The sequence below is a fragment of the Brachionichthys hirsutus genome, chromosome 11, assembly GCF_040956055.1.
Source record: "Brachionichthys hirsutus isolate HB-005 chromosome 11, CSIRO-AGI_Bhir_v1, whole genome shotgun sequence".
Taxonomy (NCBI): domain Eukaryota; kingdom Metazoa; phylum Chordata; class Actinopteri; order Lophiiformes; family Brachionichthyidae; genus Brachionichthys; species Brachionichthys hirsutus.
In genome coordinates this window covers 14108904-14129888 of record NC_090907.1, presented here as the reverse complement: position 1 = coordinate 14129888, position 20985 = coordinate 14108904, and positions in this window count along the sequence as shown.

Below are 20985 nucleotides of genomic sequence, written 5' to 3'. Positions count from 1 at the left end.
TTTCATTTCCTGTTGCTACATGTAGCCGCTGCCGTTCCGCTGTGCTAAGCTATCCAATAAAGCAGCATGAGAGGCTAAAGACAGCACGAGTAGAATATTTGTTCTTCTGCACTCCAAGCGGCTCTTTCCTCGACCTGCACGCCTTAACATTATTAACAGGAAAACGTTTACTGTACGTACTATATATTTATATTCCTCAAACAAATGTTTAGTTCTGAAAAGGTTCTGATCTTTGGTTTCATTCTATAATACTGAAACAATCTATTTAGATTAATGCCTGCCTGTTAAACGTGTATAAAGTGTGTGGTGAGGGGTTTTACAGCCTTAAAACATTTATGTACATGTATAATAATTGAAAAAAAAATGAAGATCACTACATTGCGGATTTCACTTATTGCGGGTTGTTTTTGGAACGTAACCCCCGCGTAAAATGAGGGACTACTGTACTTCCATATGTAGCACACGGCTATAATATTACAACACATTTCTGCCTGTTTTCGCATCTTTACAGGCCCTTTTCCTGCCTCTCATAGCTGCAGATGTTTTGCTCTGCATCTTTGAAAACAGAAACACAGCTTCCACATATACACGTAGCGGTTGTCCGCTTTCATGGAGTCATGATTTATGACACAAAAGCTGTCTCATATGTCCTGGCTTGAGAGACATCTGTGGCTCCCAGATGCTGAATCCTGCCAACTCAATCAGGCCAAAGTTGAACTTCCCTGAAATATCGACTCCTGGGTTAATTTGTCTGTTTTTATTCCAAAATTCACTTCCTGCAACAACAGACACATTGTTCCCAGTAGAAAGGGAAAATAGGATGCAAATATGAATGAGAGAAAAGTTCCTCATAATGCGCCTTGTTATTTTTACATCTCAGTATGTTGGAATGGACTTTTTGTTTTAGATGAATCTGTGTTTTCATGTTTTAACATTGTATGCTGTCCTTGGAGTCACTGAGTTCTGTAGATTATTTTGTATTACGCACCGGACGGAGCGGCGCTCCTAATCTCATTGTGTAGCCACTATCCAAGGACAATAAAGGCTTTCTATTCTATTCTATTCTAATGAAGAAAATGCAGTTCAACACATTATATTTCAGAAGAAAATTCATAATCTGCCTCACATAGGCTATAATTATGAACACGGAAACTGTGGCCTCTTCCTTTTACACAAACGGCGTAACAAACGTAAAAAGCACGTGCCTCGCAGGAGGACAGACATGTTTTCAGCACACCCTCCGTTGGCGTCCACTCTCCCACATTCCTCTCTTTTGTGAGCCACAGCTGGAGTTTCCCCCTCCCCTCTTTCTGTTTGACATTCCTTCCTTTTATCCCATGTCTTTGTTAATTAGCCAGAGTGTTTTTTATTACCTGACTCATTAGCATGGCTTCACAGTGAGGTGACACATGGTGCTTTTTCACAGTGCCACGCAGCCTCGGGATCAGGAGTGTATAGTTTGTGTCTGTGCTGATGGTTTGATGGATGAGTAACTGGTCCATTAGTCCTGCAGAGCCACTGGAAGGAACCTGAATTGGTCAGGTAGAGATGGCAGATTATCACCAGTGAAACATTAAACTGCACTTACTGTCTGTGAATGTCTCTTTGCACATTTGGCATGTCCTCCTTTCCTTTTGAGTTGAATCTCTATATATTTTATTGTAGCAGTTCTTCAAACATTGATTTTATGTGTGCCTCTCGTGTAAATTCTCACTTCATGTATATTTCTGTTATAAGTCTTGTGTTCAAAGTTAAGTATAGCCACAAACTGTAAACATTCAGTTTAACCTCTGTGCGCCGGAACATGACCGCTACAGCATGTTAAAGCTTTTGAGAGGAAATGTTTGGTTAATATTTTGGGGGGGTGTTAAGGATTATGTGCATAACAAACAAACAGCTCAAACAACAACCTGATTACCCCCTCCTATAGGACCAACATGGGTAAATCATCTTTTTATAATACTGCCCCCTAAGGGTGGAACTGTTTGACTCCTGCCCTCAAAACATGCACCTCTTTGGCCTCCTTCAAAACGGCCCTAAAAATACACCTTTTAGGGGACAGAAACGGAGATAGTCATCACGACTCTCTCCGGATTTATTTTTTCTAATGTTATTTTGCATAAATTGAGTAATTTTTTGGTTTTATTTTTATTTGTATTGTTAAATGTCGATGATTTATGTACGAAGGACTTTCAACGGAAACAAGACCAAAAGGGCTTTTTTGAAATGCTCCTCTTAGACAGGATGTTTGACTGTATTTGTACTGTAATACATACTACTGTTTAGTGTACTTGTACTGTAATACGTGCTACTGTTTGACTGTATTTGTACTGTAATACATGCTACTGTTTACTGTACTTGTACTGTAATACGTGCTACTGTTTGACTGTATTTGTACTGTAATACATGCTACTGTTTACTGTACTTGTACTGTAATACGTGCTACTGTTTGACTGTATTTGTACTGTAATACATGCTACTGTTTACTGTACTTGTACTGTAATACGTGCTACTGTTTGACTGTATTTGTACTGTAATACATGCTACTGTTTACTGTACTTGTACTGTAATACGTGCTACTGTTTGACTGTATTTGTACTGTAATACATACTACTGTTTACTGTACTTGTACTGTAATACGTGCTACTGTTTGACTGTATTTGTACTGTAATACATGCTACTGTTTACTGTACTTGTACTGTAATACATGCTACTGTTTACTGTACTTGTACTGTAATACATGCTACTGTGTGACTGTAGATAATCTGGCAGATAACAAAGCTGATGGTCCAGATAGAATCACTGCAGAGCCCCTAAAGTATGCTAGCCCGAGGGTCTCTGTCCTGCTTGCCTTATGTTTTACAGGCTTATTGTCGCGTGGGCTGCTGCCTGACTCCATGTTGCATGTTACGCTGGTGCCAGTGATTAAGGATAAGACAGGCAAGGTGGGGAGCCTGGATAACTACCGGCCGATTGCTCTTGCTAGTGTAATTTCTAAGGTCTTAGAAAAAATCTTATTGATTCGCTTAAGACCTTTTCTTAACACCACAGACAATCAACTTGGGTTTAAAACCAAGCATGGTACTGACATGTGTATTTATGGTCTGAAAGAAGTGATTGACGTGTAAGGCTAAAGACTCCTCTGTACTGGTGGGCTTCATCGATGCCTCTAAGGCATTTGAGCGTGTGAACCATCGGAAGCTGTTCCTGAAGCTGAGGGAGAGAGCTGTGCCAAACGGTCTCCTTAGAATCCTGCCATATCGGTATGCGGATCAGAGCATGCAGGTTAGGGGGGGTAATGTGGTCTCTCCTCCTTCTACTGTGGGGAACGGTGTCCGCCAGGGTGGGCTTCTTTCGCCGGTGCTTTTAACTTCTACATGCATGATCTCTCTGTGCAGCTCAACAGCTGGAACACTGGATGTGTGCTTGGTGACACCTTGATCAATCACTTCATGTATGCTGATGACCTGCCATATTGTCACCGAGCAGCTCCTGGACAGATGCACTGGCTATGGCATCAGGTTTGATGTAAAGTATAATGCCAAGAAGAGTGCCGTCGGTCTGCAGAACCAGAGAGGATCAGGGTTTGGACTTCCCAAACCTTTATCTGTCAGGGCGAGTGCTGTCTGTCTGCAGCAGAACGAAATATCTGGGACACATCATCAATGACCAGCTGGGAGATGATGATCACATGATCAATGACCAGCTGGGAGATGATGATCACATGATCAATGACCAGCTGGGAGATGATGATCACATGATCAATGACCAGCTGGGAGATGATGATCACATGATCAATGACCAGCTGGGAGATGATGATCACATGATCAATGACCAGCTGGGAGATGATGATCTCATGATCAATGAACAGCTGGGAGATGATGATCACATGATCAATGACCAGCTGGGAGATGATGATCTCATGATCAATGAACAGCTGGGAGATGATGATCACATGATCAATGAACAGCTGGGAGATGATGATCACATGATCAATGAACAGCTGGGAGATGATGATCACATGATCAATGACCAGCTGGGAGATGATGATCACATGATCAATGACCAGCTGGGAGATGATGATCACATGATCAACGACCAGCTGGGAGATGATGATCACATGATCAATGACCAGCTGGGAGATGATGATCACATGATCAATGACCAGCTGGGAGATGATGATCACATGATCAATGACCAGCTGGGAGATGATGATCACATCATCAATGACCAGCTGGAAGATGATGATCACATGATCAATGAACAGCTGGAAGATGATGATCACATGATCAATGACCAGCTGGAAGATGATGATCACATGATCAATGACCAGCTGGAAGATGATGATCACGTGATCAATGACCAGCTGGGAGATGATGATCACATGATCAACGACCAGCTGGGAGATGATGATCACATCATCAACGACCAGCTGGGAGATGATGATCACGTGATCAATGACCAGCTGGGAGATGATGATCACATGATCAATGACCAGCTGGGAGATGATGATCACATGATCAATGACCAGCTGGAAGATGATGATCACGTGATCAATGACCAGCTGGGAGATGATGATCACATCATCAACGACCAGCTGGGAGATGATGATCACATGATCAATGACCAGCTGGGAGATGATGATCACATGATCAATGACCAGCTGGGAGATGATGATCACATGATCAATGACCAGCTGGGAGATGATGATCACATGATCAATGACCAGCTGGGAGATGATGATCACATGATCAATGACCAGTGGGAGATGATGATCACATGATCAATGACCAGCTGGGAGATGATGATCACATGATCAATGACCAGCTGGGAGATGATGATCACTTGATCAATGACCAGCTGGGAGATGATGATCACGTGATCAATGACCAGCTGGGAGATGATGATCACGTGATCAATGACCAGCTGGAAGATGATGATCACGTGATCAATGACCAGCTGGGAGATGATGATCACATGATCAACGACCAGCTGGGAGATGATGATCACATGATCAATGACCAGCTGGGAGATGATGATCACATGATCAATGACCAGCTGGGAGATGATGATCACATGATCAACGACCAGCTGGGAGATGATGATCACATGATCAATGACCAGCTGGGAGATGATGATCACATGATCAATGACCAGCTGGGAGATGATGATCACATGATCAATGACCAGCTGGGAGATGATGATCACATCATCAATGACCAGCTGGAAGATGATGATCACATGATCAATGAACAGCTGGAAGATGATGATCACATGATCAATGACCAGCTGGAAGATGATGATCACATGATCAATGACCAGCTGGAAGATGATGATCACGTGATCAATGACCAGCTGGGAGATGATGATCACATGATCAACGACCAGCTGGGAGATGATGATCACATCATCAACGACCAGCTGGGAGATGATGATCACGTGATCAATGACCAGCTGGGAGATGATGATCACGTCATCAACGACCAGCTGGGAGATGATGATCACGTGATCAATGACCAGCTGGGAGATGATGATCACGTGATCAATGACCAGCTGGGAGATGATGATCACATCATCAACGACCAGCTGGGAGATGATGATCACATGATCAATGACCAGCTGGGAGATGATGATCACATGATCAATGACCAGCTGGAAGATGATGATCACGTGATCAATGACCAGCTGGGAGATGATGATCACATCATCAACGACCAGCTGGGAGATGATGATCACATGATCAATGACCAGCTGGGAGATGATGATCACATGATCAATGACCAGCTGGGAGATGATGATCACATGATCAATGACCAGCTGGGAGATGATGATCACATGATCAATGACCAGCTGGGAGATGATGATCACATGATCAATGACCAGCTGGGAGATGATGATCACATGATCAATGACCAGCTGGGAGATGATGATCACTTGATCAATGACCAGCTGGGAGATGATGATCACGTGATCAATGACCAGCTGGGAGATGATGATCACGTGATCAATGACCAGCTGGGAGATGATGATCACATGATCAACGACCAGCTGGGAGATGATGATCACATGATCAATGACCAGCTGGGAGATGATGATCACATGATCAATGACCAGCTGGGAGATGATGATCACATGATCAATGACCAGCGGCGGATGCTGTATGCCATGCTGTACGCCACCCTCAACTTCTGCATGCTGGCCTGTTTGTACTTAATCCACAAGGGGGCAGTCTAGAGTGGCGTACAAAAGGCCCTGAAGAGGGTGACTTTGACCGCTCCAGAGCAAAAACTAAATTTCTTCTTTAGCATGTTAGCCTGCGCATACAGCATCCGCCGCTGGTCATTGATCATGTGATCATCATCTCCCAGCTGGTCATTGATCACGTGATCATCATCTTCCAGCTGGTCATTGATCACGTGATCATCATCTTCCAGCTGGTCATTGATCATGTGATCATCATCTCCCAGCTGTTCATTGATCATGTGATCATCATCTCCCAGCTGGTCATTGATCATGTGATCATCATCTCCCAGCTGGTCATTGATCATGTGATCATCATCTCCCAGCTGGTCATTGATCATGTGATCATCATCTCCCAGCTGGTCATTGATCATGTGATCATCATCTCCCAGCTGGTCGTTGATGATGTGGCCCAGATATTTCGTTCTGCTGCAGACAGACAGCACTCGCCCTGACAGATAAAGGTTTGGGAAGTCCAAACCCTGATCCTCTCTGGTTCTGCAGACCGACGGCACTCTTCTTGGCATTATACTTTACATCAAACCTGATGCCATAGCCAGTGCATCTGTCCAGGAGCTGCTCGGTGACAATATGGCAGGTCATCAGCATACATGAAGTGATTGATCAAGGTGTCACCAAGCACACATCCAGTGTTCCAGCTGTTGAGCTGCACAGAGAGATCATGCATGTAGAAGTTAAAAGCACCGGCGAAAGAAGCCCACCCTGGCGGACACCGTTCCCCACAGTAGAAGGAGGAGAGACCACATTACCCCCCCTAACCTGCATGCTCTGATCCGCATACCGATATGGCAGGATTCTAAGGAGACAGTTTGGCACAGCTCTCTTCCTCAGCTTCAGGAACAGCTTCCGATGGTTCACACGCTCAAATGCCTTAGAGGCATCGATGAAGCCCACCAGTACAGAGGAGTCTTTAGCCTTATACATGTCAATCACTTCTTTCAGACCATAAATACACATGTCAGTACCATGCTTGTGTGACGGTCATCTCTCTGCCTCTGCGTTGTGTTGTGTAACAGATTTGCAGGCCCACACACGGCTGGTTTTGTCGTCATTTACTGGATTCATACAAAAAAAAGTACATCAGCACATCTCGGCATCATGGCTGCTCCGTCCAGCGTGTTCGAATGAAGTGCTGAATATTGTACAGAACAATATAATTAAACATTTTCAACAAGAACAAAATAGCCACACGTTAGCATTTTAAGCTATGCGGAGCCTTAGCTTCCTGAATAGCGATTAGCTTCATGCTAGCAGACTGAGTTAGCACAAAGCTCCAAACATGAAAACCAAAGAAAATAAATGAAAACCATGCTAGCGGAGCTGACTAGCATTAAACTCGTAACATCAGCATCACAAATAAATAAATAATTACACACCTGGATTCATACAAAAAAAGTACATCAGCACATCTTGGCATCATGGCTGCTCCGTCCAGCGTGTTCGAATGAAGTGCTGGGGGAGGGGAAGCAGGAAATGGGCCAAAACCATAGGACGGCAAGCCAGGAGGGACAAAATACTCCAAATCATAAACACCCCGAGATGTACATTAAAATAAATGAACTAAAAGAACGTGTGTAATTATAAAAGGAAAACAAAACAAATACATTAATAGAAAATAAATCACATTATGCAGGATTTAACTACTTCTATATTTACTCCGTTACATACACCCCCCTTAAATCCTGCTAAATCAGGGATGTACACCCAAAACTGCCCAAAGAAGAGCAAGAAGTTCCAGACAAGAATGAGGAGGGAAGCAGGAGACGGAGAGAGGGGTCACTAGAATGCTAAAAGAAGAAAGACCTGCAGTGTACTATTGTCATTAAGAGCGTCAAAAGCTGTCGATTAAAAATCCTCCATCTAGGGAGTACTTGAAGAACGGGAAGGCGCCCTATCCCTTACTAAAAAGTAGACTACAGAGATGCCTGTTACACGTCAACTCTGCTAAACTGGACAACTGATAATGAAAACTACACTGCGAGGTCTACTCCCAAAAACACCTGTAACTTGAAAAAACAAAAAACAAACCGCTACTGCATGTGCACTACTGGCAGGTGCTATCATCAGCTCAAAACAAGCTGATAACTAGAGATATAAAAGAGCCAACTGTGGACGTGCGTGAAGTGTCAACGACCTGTTCATTCATTTCACAAATGAGTCTTTTGGGTGGTTTGATGGCTCTGCCCCGTCTTGTCCGCAGAATAGCAACATCTAAACTCTGCGGCTGAGCGGAAACAACAGGCTCATCCGACACTGTGTCATCATGGGTGGGAAACACGGGGTGGGGTTCAGCACTTTGCATGTCATCAGGCACAGGGAGAATAACACTGAGCTGGTCACTCCCTCCAACTGCAACGCCACTTGCTGAGTCACCTGGCTCCGACGCGCGATCAGACAAGTCAGGCACGTCAACGGGGCCATCGTGATGCCCCTCCCTCTCCAAGTCGTCAGGACTGTTGAGCACCCAGTCTGCAGTTTGATCTCTTACGCCATCCTCCACCGGAGGGTTGCCTTCCGGGACTGCCGAACTAGACGGAGGGCCCTGGAGGTCTGTGGACAGCGGTGGACAGGGGTCTGCGGACTGAAGATCCTGCTCATCGTCCAACGGAAGGAAGCTCACAGGGAGTAACAGATTTCTGTGGACTACTTTCACCCTGTCAGTGTGGACGTCTTTGATTTTGTACACATTAATGTTAGGGTTCACAGCCACAACTTCATATGGAGAGGACTCCCACTTGTCAGCTACCTTCCGTTTTCCTCTTTCACCTCTGTTTGCAACGAGTACTCTGTCGCCAATGGCGAGTGGTGAGCCTTTGACTTTCCTGTTGTAGAGCTTTGCGTGTCGAGTCTGTTCTTTTTGACTGTGTCTCTGCGCAGCCTCACGCATGTCTTTCCTCAGGCGAGACACAAACTCACTGTGATCGACCACCACTTCGTCAGAGAGGGCGCTTTGAAACAGCATGTCAACTGGGAGACGAGGAACTCGGCCGAACATGAGATAGAAAGGCGCAAAGCCAGTTGTTTCGTGCTCTGTGCAGTTGTAGCAGAAGGTGAGAAGCTGCAACATCTGAGGCCACTTGGCTTTAGACTTCGGAGGCAAAGTTCTTATCATAGACCCAAGGGTCCTGTTGAACCTCTCGACGATGCCGTTGCCCATGGGATGATAGGGCGTAGTATGAGACTTGTCGACACCTGCCAGAGACAACAGTTCCTTGATCAACTTGCTTTCAAAGTTTGCTCCTTGGTCAGAATGAATTCTCTTTGGAAAGCCATAGATGAGAAAGAATTCTTCCCAGAGTTTTCGAGCAACTTGCTTGGCAGACTGATTCTTGCATGGAAACGCGTGAGCCATCTTGGAGAAGCAGTCTGTAACGACCAGGACATCCATGCTCTTGCCATCGCTCACCTCAGCCGACCAGAAGTCGATGCAGACCAATTCCATCGGCTCTGATGTGCGAATGCTCTCCAGCGGTGCACAGGCATTGGGTTCAGGAGTCTTCCCGACAACACAGCGGCGGCAGTTTGTCACATGACTGTCGACATCTCGCTTCATCCCGACCCAGAAGAACCTCTGCATTGCAAGTGACAGAGTTCGACTCTTTCCCTGGTGCCCAGCTTCATCATGGATCCCATTCAGTACCTGCGCTTTGAGCGTGTCGGGCACCACAAAGAGGAACAGGCCTCTGTTCATATTCCCATCCCTCTGTTGTTTGCACAGCACGCCATCGTGGATGGTCAGCTTGTCCCAGTACTTCAGGAGCTGGCGTACACTCGAGGCTTCCTCTGCTCTCTCCCTTTTTGAAGGCTTTCGATGTCTCTCGATGTAGTAGAGCACTTGACTGATGGTTCCATCTCGGCCTTGCTGGTTCACCAGACTGCTACGAGGGATGGGGCTACCAGCCTGCTGCAATTGAGGGACAGTGAAGTCCACACTCGCTACCTCACTTAACCCACCAGTGGAGTGTGCACCGAGAACAGCTGAAATCTCATCCGCTTCGACTGAACCACTGCAGCTGCTGGACGTGTTGCATGGCTGCTTGCCTGACCTCAGGACCGTCTGGTGGTTGTTGCTGAACTTGAACGCGTCCTGGACAGTGTCATCACCAACCCCACTGACATTCTTCAGGAGGGCGAGATAAGGCTCTGTGATGACGCGATGACTTATACATGACTGAACAAACGGCTCTCTGCTCAAGGCGTCAGCAACAACGTTTTTGGAGCCTGGGACATACTTGAGATCAAAGCTGTATGACGCAACGCAAGCTTAGCCACCCAGCGCTGTTCACATGCATCAAGTCTGGGTTTAGTTAGGATGTATGTCAGGGGGTTGTTGTCAGTCCAAGCTGTGAAGTGACGTCCCTTAAGCCAGTGGCTGAACTTCTCGCAGACAGCCCACTTTAATGCAAAGAACTCCAGTCTGTGAGCCGGGTAGTTCATTTGAGAGCGAGAAAGTGTTCTGCTGGCGAAGGCTACAGGTCTCGCTACCTCTTCACCAGGAGGGACTTGAGAGAGGACAGCTCCAACCCCCTCAAAGGATGCGTCAATGGCCAAAATGAAAGGCTGGTCAAAGAATGGATGAGCCAAGACTACACTCTGCAGCAGCTCAGACTTCAGGATCTCAAATGCATTCTAACATGCAGGTGTCCAGTCAGCGGGAGTGAGCTTGGCGTAACACATCTGTAGAAGCCAAATGCAACTGATGGAGTGCGGTTCCTATTTTGTGCACTGTGTGGCACTGTGGCCATGTGGGGTATATAAGGCAGGGCCAATCAGGGGGTGAACAGGTGTTGACCCGGAAGGGCACATAGGTTTTGACCGCTCTGGTGGAATCGCTGCACCCAGATGTTTGGGTTTATTGAATATTATAAGTTGTTGTATTTTGTAATAAATTAGTGACATTTTATTCTCTTAAACCCGCTTCTGGACTCTCCTTTTCTTTGGATACGGCGAAACCAAGACGTAGCCACAGAGCGCGTCGAACCGAGAACGACCGGCAACACTCCAATAGCCCAGCATTGGGCTGGCTATTATAACATCCTCTTCCGAGGTTTCCTCCCCTTTTTCACAGGTGTCTGTTTGCTGGACCCCGACGTTAACTGGAAGAGTGGCTTGGCCTTGGCAGAGCATCCCCCAATGAAGTGTTGGTAGTACAGCACCATTCCAAGAAACAACCTTATCTTCTTTGGACACGGTGTTTGTCCGTCAGCTTCCATCAGATCAACCTGCTGCACCTTGCAGATGGCATCAACTATGGCCGGGTCTGTCTTAATGCCTTCCTCACAGACGACGTGGCCCAGGAACTTGACAGAGCGTCTGAGGAAGAAGCATTTCTTAGGGGCCAGCTTTAAGTTGTGCCTGGAGAGACGAGAGAAGACCATTTCAAGGCGCTGGAGAGCCACAGCCTCTGAGGGGGCAAACACCATCAAGTCATCCAAGTAACAGAGCACACCACTGAAGTTTTCATCCCCGAAGATGGACATCATCATTCTCATGAATGTGGCCGGGCTATTGCACAACCCCTGAGGTAGCCTGTTGTACTCATGCAGGCCAAATGGTGAGGAAAAGGCAGTGTACTTCTTGTCATCCTCATGCATGGGCACGTTGTAGTAGCCTGATGTGAGATCCATGGTGGAGAAGAATGTATTGCCACCTAAATCTGCAAGGACATCGGCCTGATGCGGCAGTGGGTGAGCGTCTTTGACAGTGCGTGCATTAAGCCACCTAAAGTCAGTGCATATTCTCAAATCGCCGTTCTTCCAGGCTAAGACGAGGGGCGAGGCATAGTCACTTTGCGACTTGCGAATGATCCCTTTCTCCTCCATCTCATTCAGTGCTGTCTTTAGTTTAGTGTACTGACTGGGTGGAATGCGCCTGTATGGCACACGAAAGGGCTTGTTGTCAGTGAGATGAATGCGGTGGACGAAACCTCTAGCCTCACCACAGTCCATTCTGTCTCTGGAGAAGATCGACTCACGACTCTCGATGAGCTGCAGCAGCTTGTCTTTCCATTGTGGTGACACTTCACAGGACTCTAAGTCGATGTCAGAGAGATTCAAGTCGCACACGGCACGTTTCAGCTCCTCAGGTGATCTGTGTGTTGAAGGAGAACCACTCTCTGCACACTGCACATGCGACTTGAACGCCGCAGGGTGCGGCAGGTCTTCCAAAGCAACACAAGGTGACACGTCTGCTATCTTGGTGTTCCGTCTAAGCAGGGTTATAATAGTTTTGGATTTTTAATTATAGTTTAGTTTTAGTTAGTTTTGAATTTGTTTTCTCTAATTCAGTTAGTTTTAGTTAGTTTTTAGAGTGGATTTTTTAGTTTTTATTAGTTTTAGTTTTGCTTTTATTAGTTTAATTTAGTTTTTATTAGTTTTAGTTTTTCATACTTTCAGTTATTTGTCAGATGCAGGATTAAAATATAATAAAATAATACAACTCAACAAAAGATAACATATAAAACATTTATTCAGTAATTTTAAACAACCAACCGTAACAGTCCGCAGCATAGCTGCTAACGTGCTACAATCTCGGACTTAATACTTCATTTTCCGCTGATGATTTGCTCTCAGCGTGGACGAGCTTTCTGGCTCTTGATATCAGCGAGTCAGTATTTGGGTGCTTCAGGCAGCGTTCAGGGTGAGCTGAAGGGTGAGAGCCAGACATGGATCCTCTGGAACTTGTTGGTTTCTCCATCTGGCAGGTCAAGCTCTGAGCAAAAACAACAAACAAATGTGAAACACACAAAGAATAGTACAGTTTAATAATTATGTATGAATTAGGACTGTCTGTAATAACCCTTGTTTTTACAGCAGGGATAATAACGTTACTCGTTTCATGATGTTTAATTTCTTACACTGTTAGCACCCTAAATTAGTTTCCCCAGGATAACCCATTTAATATTGTATATTTATAATGAAGCCCAATATTAGATCTGAAATCATGACATGACAATAACGATGATGTCGGTGTGACAATTATACATTTCAGGTTTTAGCAGATGGAGGCTCCAACATTTGTGATTGGAATTTTAGGTTTTGGATCAGAATGAGTAAAATAAATAATTTATTTCCTCTCCTTTTGGGACTTTATGGGGTTTTAATATCAATTAAAGTTTACAACACTGATTATTGTTACATTTTATATCAGCATAGAAGGTCAACAAGACTAATGTATTTGGGACTAGAACCACTCACCAACGTGTTCAGTGTCCTCGTCGTCCGTCTCTAATCCAATCCACGGTTCATCCAGACCATCTCCAGGGCCTCCTGGCTGAGGGGGGCTCCATCGGGGGGGCTCCATCAGGGGGCTCCATCGGGGGGCTCCTCACTTTGGGCTTGGCTCCAAGCAGCTCATCTTCTTCTCATGTCTCATTAATGCAGCGAGCCATGCCCCCCCAGTGTGTGTGGGGGGGGCTCCAGTCGGTGTATGTTAAAAGCAGTCCCTCATTGTTGTCTCCTTTGCGGTGCTAACTGCTAGCCGGGGGGCTGCTTCTCTTACGGGGGGGCTAATCGCAGTTAGCTTTCTTGTTTCTTTCCGTTGTAATAAACACATCCCACACGGGGCTGGAGCGCTCGGCGCTTCCTGTCTGCTTCCGTCGCTAGTGACGTCACCAACCCGATTCTCAACGAGCAGTGCCGGGAACAGCCGGACGGAGCCGCCAGCACACGTAACTCCGAGCAAAACAAATCAATTTAAAAATCAATAAAAACGAAAACGAAGAGATTAGTGTCTTTAATTTTTATTAGTTTTAGTTAGTTTTGTGAACGAACAATACCGTTTTAGTTAGTTTTCGTGTTCTCTTTTAATTATCGTTTTTATTTAGTTCTAGTTAACGAAAATGCTTTTTCAATTCTAGTTTTCGTTTTTTCGTTAGTTTTCGTTAACTATAATAACCCTGCGTCTAAGTACAACTCTGTGACTGGTTGGATTGATGACTTTCAGTGGGATGGAACCATCTCCCCAAAGTGGCGTGATCACTCTGCCAACCATTATCTGCTTCGGCCTTGACCTCGACTTTGTCGGCTCAACGATGACTGTGCTGCCCACAGACAGGACTGAAGACACAGGCAACTTCCCCCGCACCAGGTGCTCCGTTTGCGGCTCCACCATCACCCTTCTCTGGAGCTTTACAGTACCCACTCTCTCAGGCACAGACTCGCCTCTCCACCTCTCAGTGTTGGAGAACAGGGACAGGAACTCGCGGCACTCGTCACTCTCGTTATGGCTGGGCGTGGACACGACTCTCCAGTAGCCACTCGTCCCTCTTAGTTGCATCAACAGCTCTTTGATTGCGTTAGTGCCCAGGATGAACTCTTCTGTCTGACCTGGCACTACTAGGGCAGGCACAGACATGGGGCAGCCGTACACAGTAACATTGAGCTTGTAGATTGCTGTAGGTGTGACCCGATGGCCTCCACAACCAACAATGACGATATCTTGAGCCGGTTGCCTTGCAATGCTGGGGATGCTTTTCACTAAACTTGCCTCAGCTGACACACTAAGGGTACACGCCATGGATCCACTATCAGTGGGTCCATCCTCAATTGAAACTGATGTGTAAAATAAAATGTCAGACCTGGGGACTGCCTGAAAGCTCTGAAAGATAACTGTTTTGTCTGATGAAATGTCACTACTGCATAGCTGACTTAAAGTGTCAATGTCCAAAAAAGCCTCAAAGCTAGAGGCGGGAGACTCACTCTGAAGATCTACGCGGTCCTCCCCTACACGCAGATCATTCAGTTTAACGGCTGGTTTGCTGCTGTTGCACTCCTCCCTTTCTGCGGACATCCGCTGCTGGCATGGTCAGGTGAAAAACACTGGAAGCACAACTTGTTTTGCATGCAGTGCGACAAAGCAGAGTGACTGGCATCTCCACAGACTAAGCATGGCACATTGCTAAGACCCTGAACCCTAGGTAAGCCACTAGGCCTTCTTCTCACAGGTCTGGACTGAGTATTGCTCATGAGGACTTTCTCCAGCATAGTAAGCATCCTCTCCATGGCAGAGCTGTCTGCAGAGGTTGACTGCGCTGGAGGCTGAGCATTACAGAGGGGCTGTGATGTGGGCTGTGCAGCACACGGGGGCTGCAGTGCAGGCTGGACATCGCACAGAGCCTCTGAGCTGGAGTTAGCTTCCATCCTATTCACAGTCACTTCCTTCTTATCCCTCATGCCTGCTGCCCTGATGATCTTCTCCGAGTGGTATTCATTCAGGATCTCCTGCACCTCAGCAGCGGACCACTTGTCGATCGTCTTAGAGCGGAAGGTGAGGGCGAGGTCGGCGCTCGGGCAGCTTCTGATGAACATGCGTGTGACCTCAGTGGACAGGCTGTTCTGCTGCTTACCCTGGTCTTTGAGACACTCTGCAGCGACATCAGCAACATGGTTGAGGCGCAGCCAGAAGTCGTAAGGGTCTTCCTGTGACCGAGGGACAGTTGTATAGAAGTCTTGTAGAGGGAGAGGTGAAAACTGTGCGCAACTAAAGTGCTTCCTCAAAAGGCTGTAAGTTGAGTCTGGGTTACTACGCACATCAATCCCACTAGACTTAACTCCCACTCTGACAACGTCTTTGGCTTTGCCCCGTAAGTAGATGAGAATCTCTTCACCCTGCTCGGCAGTAGTTAGCCCCCCTTTCCTCACGAAGTTCTGCGTGAGTTCAATCCATTCCTCAAGTGTAACACTGTCTGTCGAGTCACCTCTGAATGTGGGAGGGTCTTTCACTTTTCTTTGACTCACCACATGGAGCTGAGATGAACCTGACAGGTCCTGAGCAGGAGTGTGACTGTCAGAGTGCCCACTAAAGACATGTGCTGGGCTGGACCTACTTAAATGTGCAAGGAAGCTGTCAGCTAGCTGTTGACCAATGTGTTGCACAATGCCACCTGTAGGGAATCTGACCTAACATGTCACGTGTAGCGTCGGGAGTAGAAGTGCAGGGGGTCTGAGGAGTAGGGAAGCTATCCTGCTGAGTGTGTGAATTATGAACTGCTGGACCAGGAACTGCCCTCCCCACACCCCTACCTAGCGAGGCATTAACGTTAGGAAAAGGAATAGGCGTCCCCAACAATCCTCTATCCTCAATCCTGTGACCCCCACCACCTCGCTGTCAGGGACGCTCCCTACCTGAAAGGGGACACTGTCAACACAGTTAAAGATAGCAGAGTAATGCTGCCTCCACAGCTCAACTATATTCGTGAGGGCAACACGGAAGGACGCGTGCGCCTCCTTCTGGCATGGATGTACAACTACACCTCTAAATGATGTACTGTATATGGTTTTAGCAACCTGATCAAAGTTTTTTTTCTGCTTTTTTTTGCTTCAAAACCTTCAGACGGTTGATATAGTCTCCACTTTTGATTTAAAGGACTTTAATCGTGAAATTTAATAAAATATTGGTTTATGGTGCATGTGCATGTTTTGAGGGCAGGAGTCAAACAGTTCCACCCTTAGGGGGCAGTATTGTAAAAAGATGATTACCCTCGCCGAAGAGGAGGCGAGGGTATTGCAATTGGGTGCGTTTGTTTGTTTGTCTGTCCGAGCGCATAACTCAAAAACTGGTAACCCAATCGACTTGAAATTTTTACACAAGCAAGGTTCTGTCCGTGGCTCGGTCCTCCCCGAGAATGGCGTTGATCCGGATCTTGATTCTAGAATTAGTTTTACATCTGGAATTGTGCCTGTGCCGCCCAGTTGGCCGATCGGAAAGGGCGCCACGTCCAGGAGGCAGCAGTGGGAGCCGCAGCATCTAAACACAGAGACCTGCGCAGTGATGCATTCAGGGGCACAACGTCTATACAAGTCAATTTCAATTTAAATTTAGTTAATCAAATGAGTGCGACACAGAACAATCACCAATCTTATGAAAATGACATATTAGCATGGAAACGCCCCAAATTTGCCACATACATTCTCACACACATGCCGGTTGGCGATGGCAACCCCGCCTGTGGGGAGGGGTCCGACGCCAACTTTGTAGGACAGCCACGAAATTCGGTACAGACATGCGTCATGTCAGACACACAGGAAGGCGGCCATATTGGATTGAAACTTAAAAACTCCTGATGGCAGATGGCCATATAATCCAAATAACTGTAGGGAATTTCCATATTAGATGGGATTCCATAATGTGATTACATGCCGACACCACTAGGAACGCACTACATTTAGTTTGTTATTGTAATGACTGATTTCAATTGAACGCATCACAACAGTGACGTCACACAACACAGATAAACATGGGCTTAGATTGGCTGGGGCGGGACCCCCACCTTGAGGGGGACGGACTCATGGACATTGAAAGACACGGACGCAGAGGGCGGCCCTTTGTTCGGACCTGAGACAGACACACGAAACAGGATCGGACCTCTGCGCTGATATCTGAACCAACTTGTATTGATCTGCATATTATATAAATATCTTAATCATGACCCAAATCCTCTTTATTGACCACACACCCACACGGGTTAAGGAAAACCCTAACATAACGATTTGACTAAACTGTGAGCTACTAATGCAGCTAAAATCTAAACACTCAGGTCAAAAGCGGCGTGCGTCGGCGGGTCAGCTCAACGGCCTGTCGGCCGGCGAGGGCCTACAACGCCGCTTGCGGCTTTAATTACTGTAATTTACTGTTGTTTTTAGACACCAGACAGAGCAGCGCTCCTAATCTCATTGTGTAGCCACTATGCCATGACAATAAATGTATTCTGCTACTCCCTCAGACCAATCCACCAGATTCCACTTCTTGTTGCTGACAATGTTGTCAAGGTGGCGGGATTCTTGACGGTTTACTTAAGGAACCTGACATGCCTGTTGCCTCCTGCCAAGCGAGGTGTGGCGGGCGTCTCCACTGCTCAGCAAGAGACTTCCTGCACTTCTTTCTCTCTCTCGCTCCTTCAGATGGTCTCCACCCGACCGGCCACTGAAACAAAGTTCTGTAAAGTTAAACTTATGGGAATATTTTGCAAATTAAACTCTTCAAACATACTTTTTTTTTTTTTTTTTACAATTAAACAAAGCAAGGCTGTTTGTCTCCAGAAAAAAATTGTTGCTGCAGGAAGTTGAAATCAACACATGTCTGATGTAGTTAGTCCCAAATGGACTCAAGAGGAGAGTTGAAATGGCGAGTCTGCCTTCAGATAACCCTGCTGGCAGGTTGCTGGTTTCCTCATCCATAATCTTACAACAACAAAAAACACTGAACATAGAATTAGCTTCATGCTGACTTCTTGGAGCTGTTTTGGTGAAAATCTAAGCTCGCAGGACTAAAAACGGAAGATTTTACAGTCTTTGATTATTATTTAGGTAAAATTGTGTAAACTAGTTGTGAGTCTGCCAATGTTTATTATACAGGGGATTTGGCTGCCTGGCAACACCTCCAGTGTTTGCATCCATCCATCCATCCATCCATCCATCCATCCGGGTCGCGGAGGCAACAGTCTCAGCAGGGATTTCCAGACTTCCCAGCCACCTCCTCCAGCTCTTCCAGAGGGATCCCGAGTTGTTCAATGGGAATATTAAGCACCATCAATGGGCAATGCTAGAGAAACTTTGGGCACCACCAGTCCTTGCATGCTTTTAATTCTCTCATAGGGGATTTTGAACCGCTCTCAGTCTGGCCCCCCACCCATGCAGGACCGGTTTGCCATAGGAGACCCTACCAGGGGCATAGACTCCTGACAGCATAATCCCTGGGGTCATGTGCGCACTCACACTCCCCCACCCCACCACGATAAGGTGGGGGAGGTCTGCAGCCTTTCTGAACGCTGCAGACCTTAACAGAGCAACCGTCCGAACTCCCAGGGAAAAAACTCTTTCATCCTCGAGTGATTCGGGGTTTTACACCCAGGAAGGAGCCCACGTGCTATTTCTGCTAATAATGGAACCAGACGGAGTGGAAGAAATCTGAGCTGCTACTCAGTCATGTTTTGGCTTTTCTCTCCCACTCCCACTCCGGCCACAAAATGACGGGTGATGCAGTCAGCAGTTTGTTTTCTGTCTGGAGCATTGCTCACACGGAGAAGCTTCACCAAGCTCGAGACGTACGTCGACTGTGGGGAGTGTTTGTGCATAGTTTGGCTTCTTCACTAATCTTTCCATGGAGGGATGCATTAAAGGTGACCCTGAAGGAGGGTCATACACGACTCACCAAAGGTGTGGCGGGTATGTTGCACAATATTTTTGCAATGAAAGAGGGGATATCTGATGAGCCTTGTGTATTTTAATTTTAGAAATATGACGTAGGGTCTCTTGAAAAAAGAAAGATATTTTTTCCCAGTCAATAATGATGATGATTAAATATTTCTTCCTCTTTTTCTTTTTTTGATGCAGGTAGTGCTTTTAATCTTTTATTTTATTTCTGCTGCATTGCCCAACAGACCTTACCTGTGAACGGATTGGATGTCTGGTCATAGGAAGAGGAGCCGGGTTTGGACTAAGAGCAACTGATTTAAATGGACAAATTGGGACTCAGGCGAGTCTTTCCCACATCTGTTAGAAAACAGAATCCATCACAACATCCCACATCAAACCGGGTCACTCAGCAGTTCCTGGTTGTCAAAATGCAATTGAAGGGGAAGGACAATGCCTCCCTGAAAATGCTGACCATATGTTAATCACCATCTTGTGCCTGTCGCATGTTTTAAAAATTCCTTGTGCAACCACATGCACAAGTAAAACTAATTCCCGATCCTTAATGTTGAATATAGAAAAGCCATTTAGTAGTTTGAAACACTTTAAATATATACCTGTGTTGCATACGTTTCGACTGCTGCTACGTCCTTGTCTTCATGTAATACTCATGAAGACATAAATTCAACGTCACTCATCCAAACCACGGTAGCCGTTGAGTCTGTCACCTTCATTACGGCCCAAAAACAGGTCCGTAATGCTGAATGCTGCTACAGCACATCTTAAGAGTCCTGCAGCCGGAGAGCAAAAGCAAACCCAGTAGAGTAGAGGGGGGGGGAGACAGAAAAAGAACAACTGGGGCAGGCAGGCGAGGCAAAGGGTTTTTCTTTTAGCAAAGCTCCCTGAACTTCTTCACATTCATATGAATGTGAATTCCCTCCAGATTACAGAGGAACAGCTGTTCACTTCCATGGCTGGTGGGTTTACGCGGACAAACAGCCTCCAAGCCTTTTTGCTTCTTTCCATTTGGCTAAATATCGCTGGTCTGCACGGAGATGAATAAAGCCAAGCAGATACAATGATAACAATGACAAGAACAATTTATTCAACCTTTTCGTCCGTCGTTAGTCACAGCTGCTGCGTATGTCCTTGTTTGTATAAAATCCTTGTGAGGGGTTGAGATGGAAACAGACATTAAAACAGTGCCAGAGTACAGAAGAGGACGGCGCTCATATCGGCTCAAGCTTCAGTCGCTGCAATGTTGCGATCAATGTGGCAAATCCTGGTTTAAGTATCGGGAAAACCCAGTTGTAGCTCAGTAACAAAAACCTCCCTCAGTGCTAAATCATGTGACAAATACACTCGTCGGTTTCTAAGAGACGGGATGGAGAAACGAGGGACGCGGTGTTGTTAGCTTCAGGCACAAGAGCTGCTCCGCCTCGACATCATTGAGCTTCTCCTCCAGCAACAGCTGATCCTGAATCCTGCCACATCGGCACCCCCGCGCTCTCGACCGCCTGGCCTGTGAAAGGCCGGAGAGCTCGGCAGGAAAAGCGCTTCTCTTGCTGTCCATCCATCCATCCATCCATCGTTT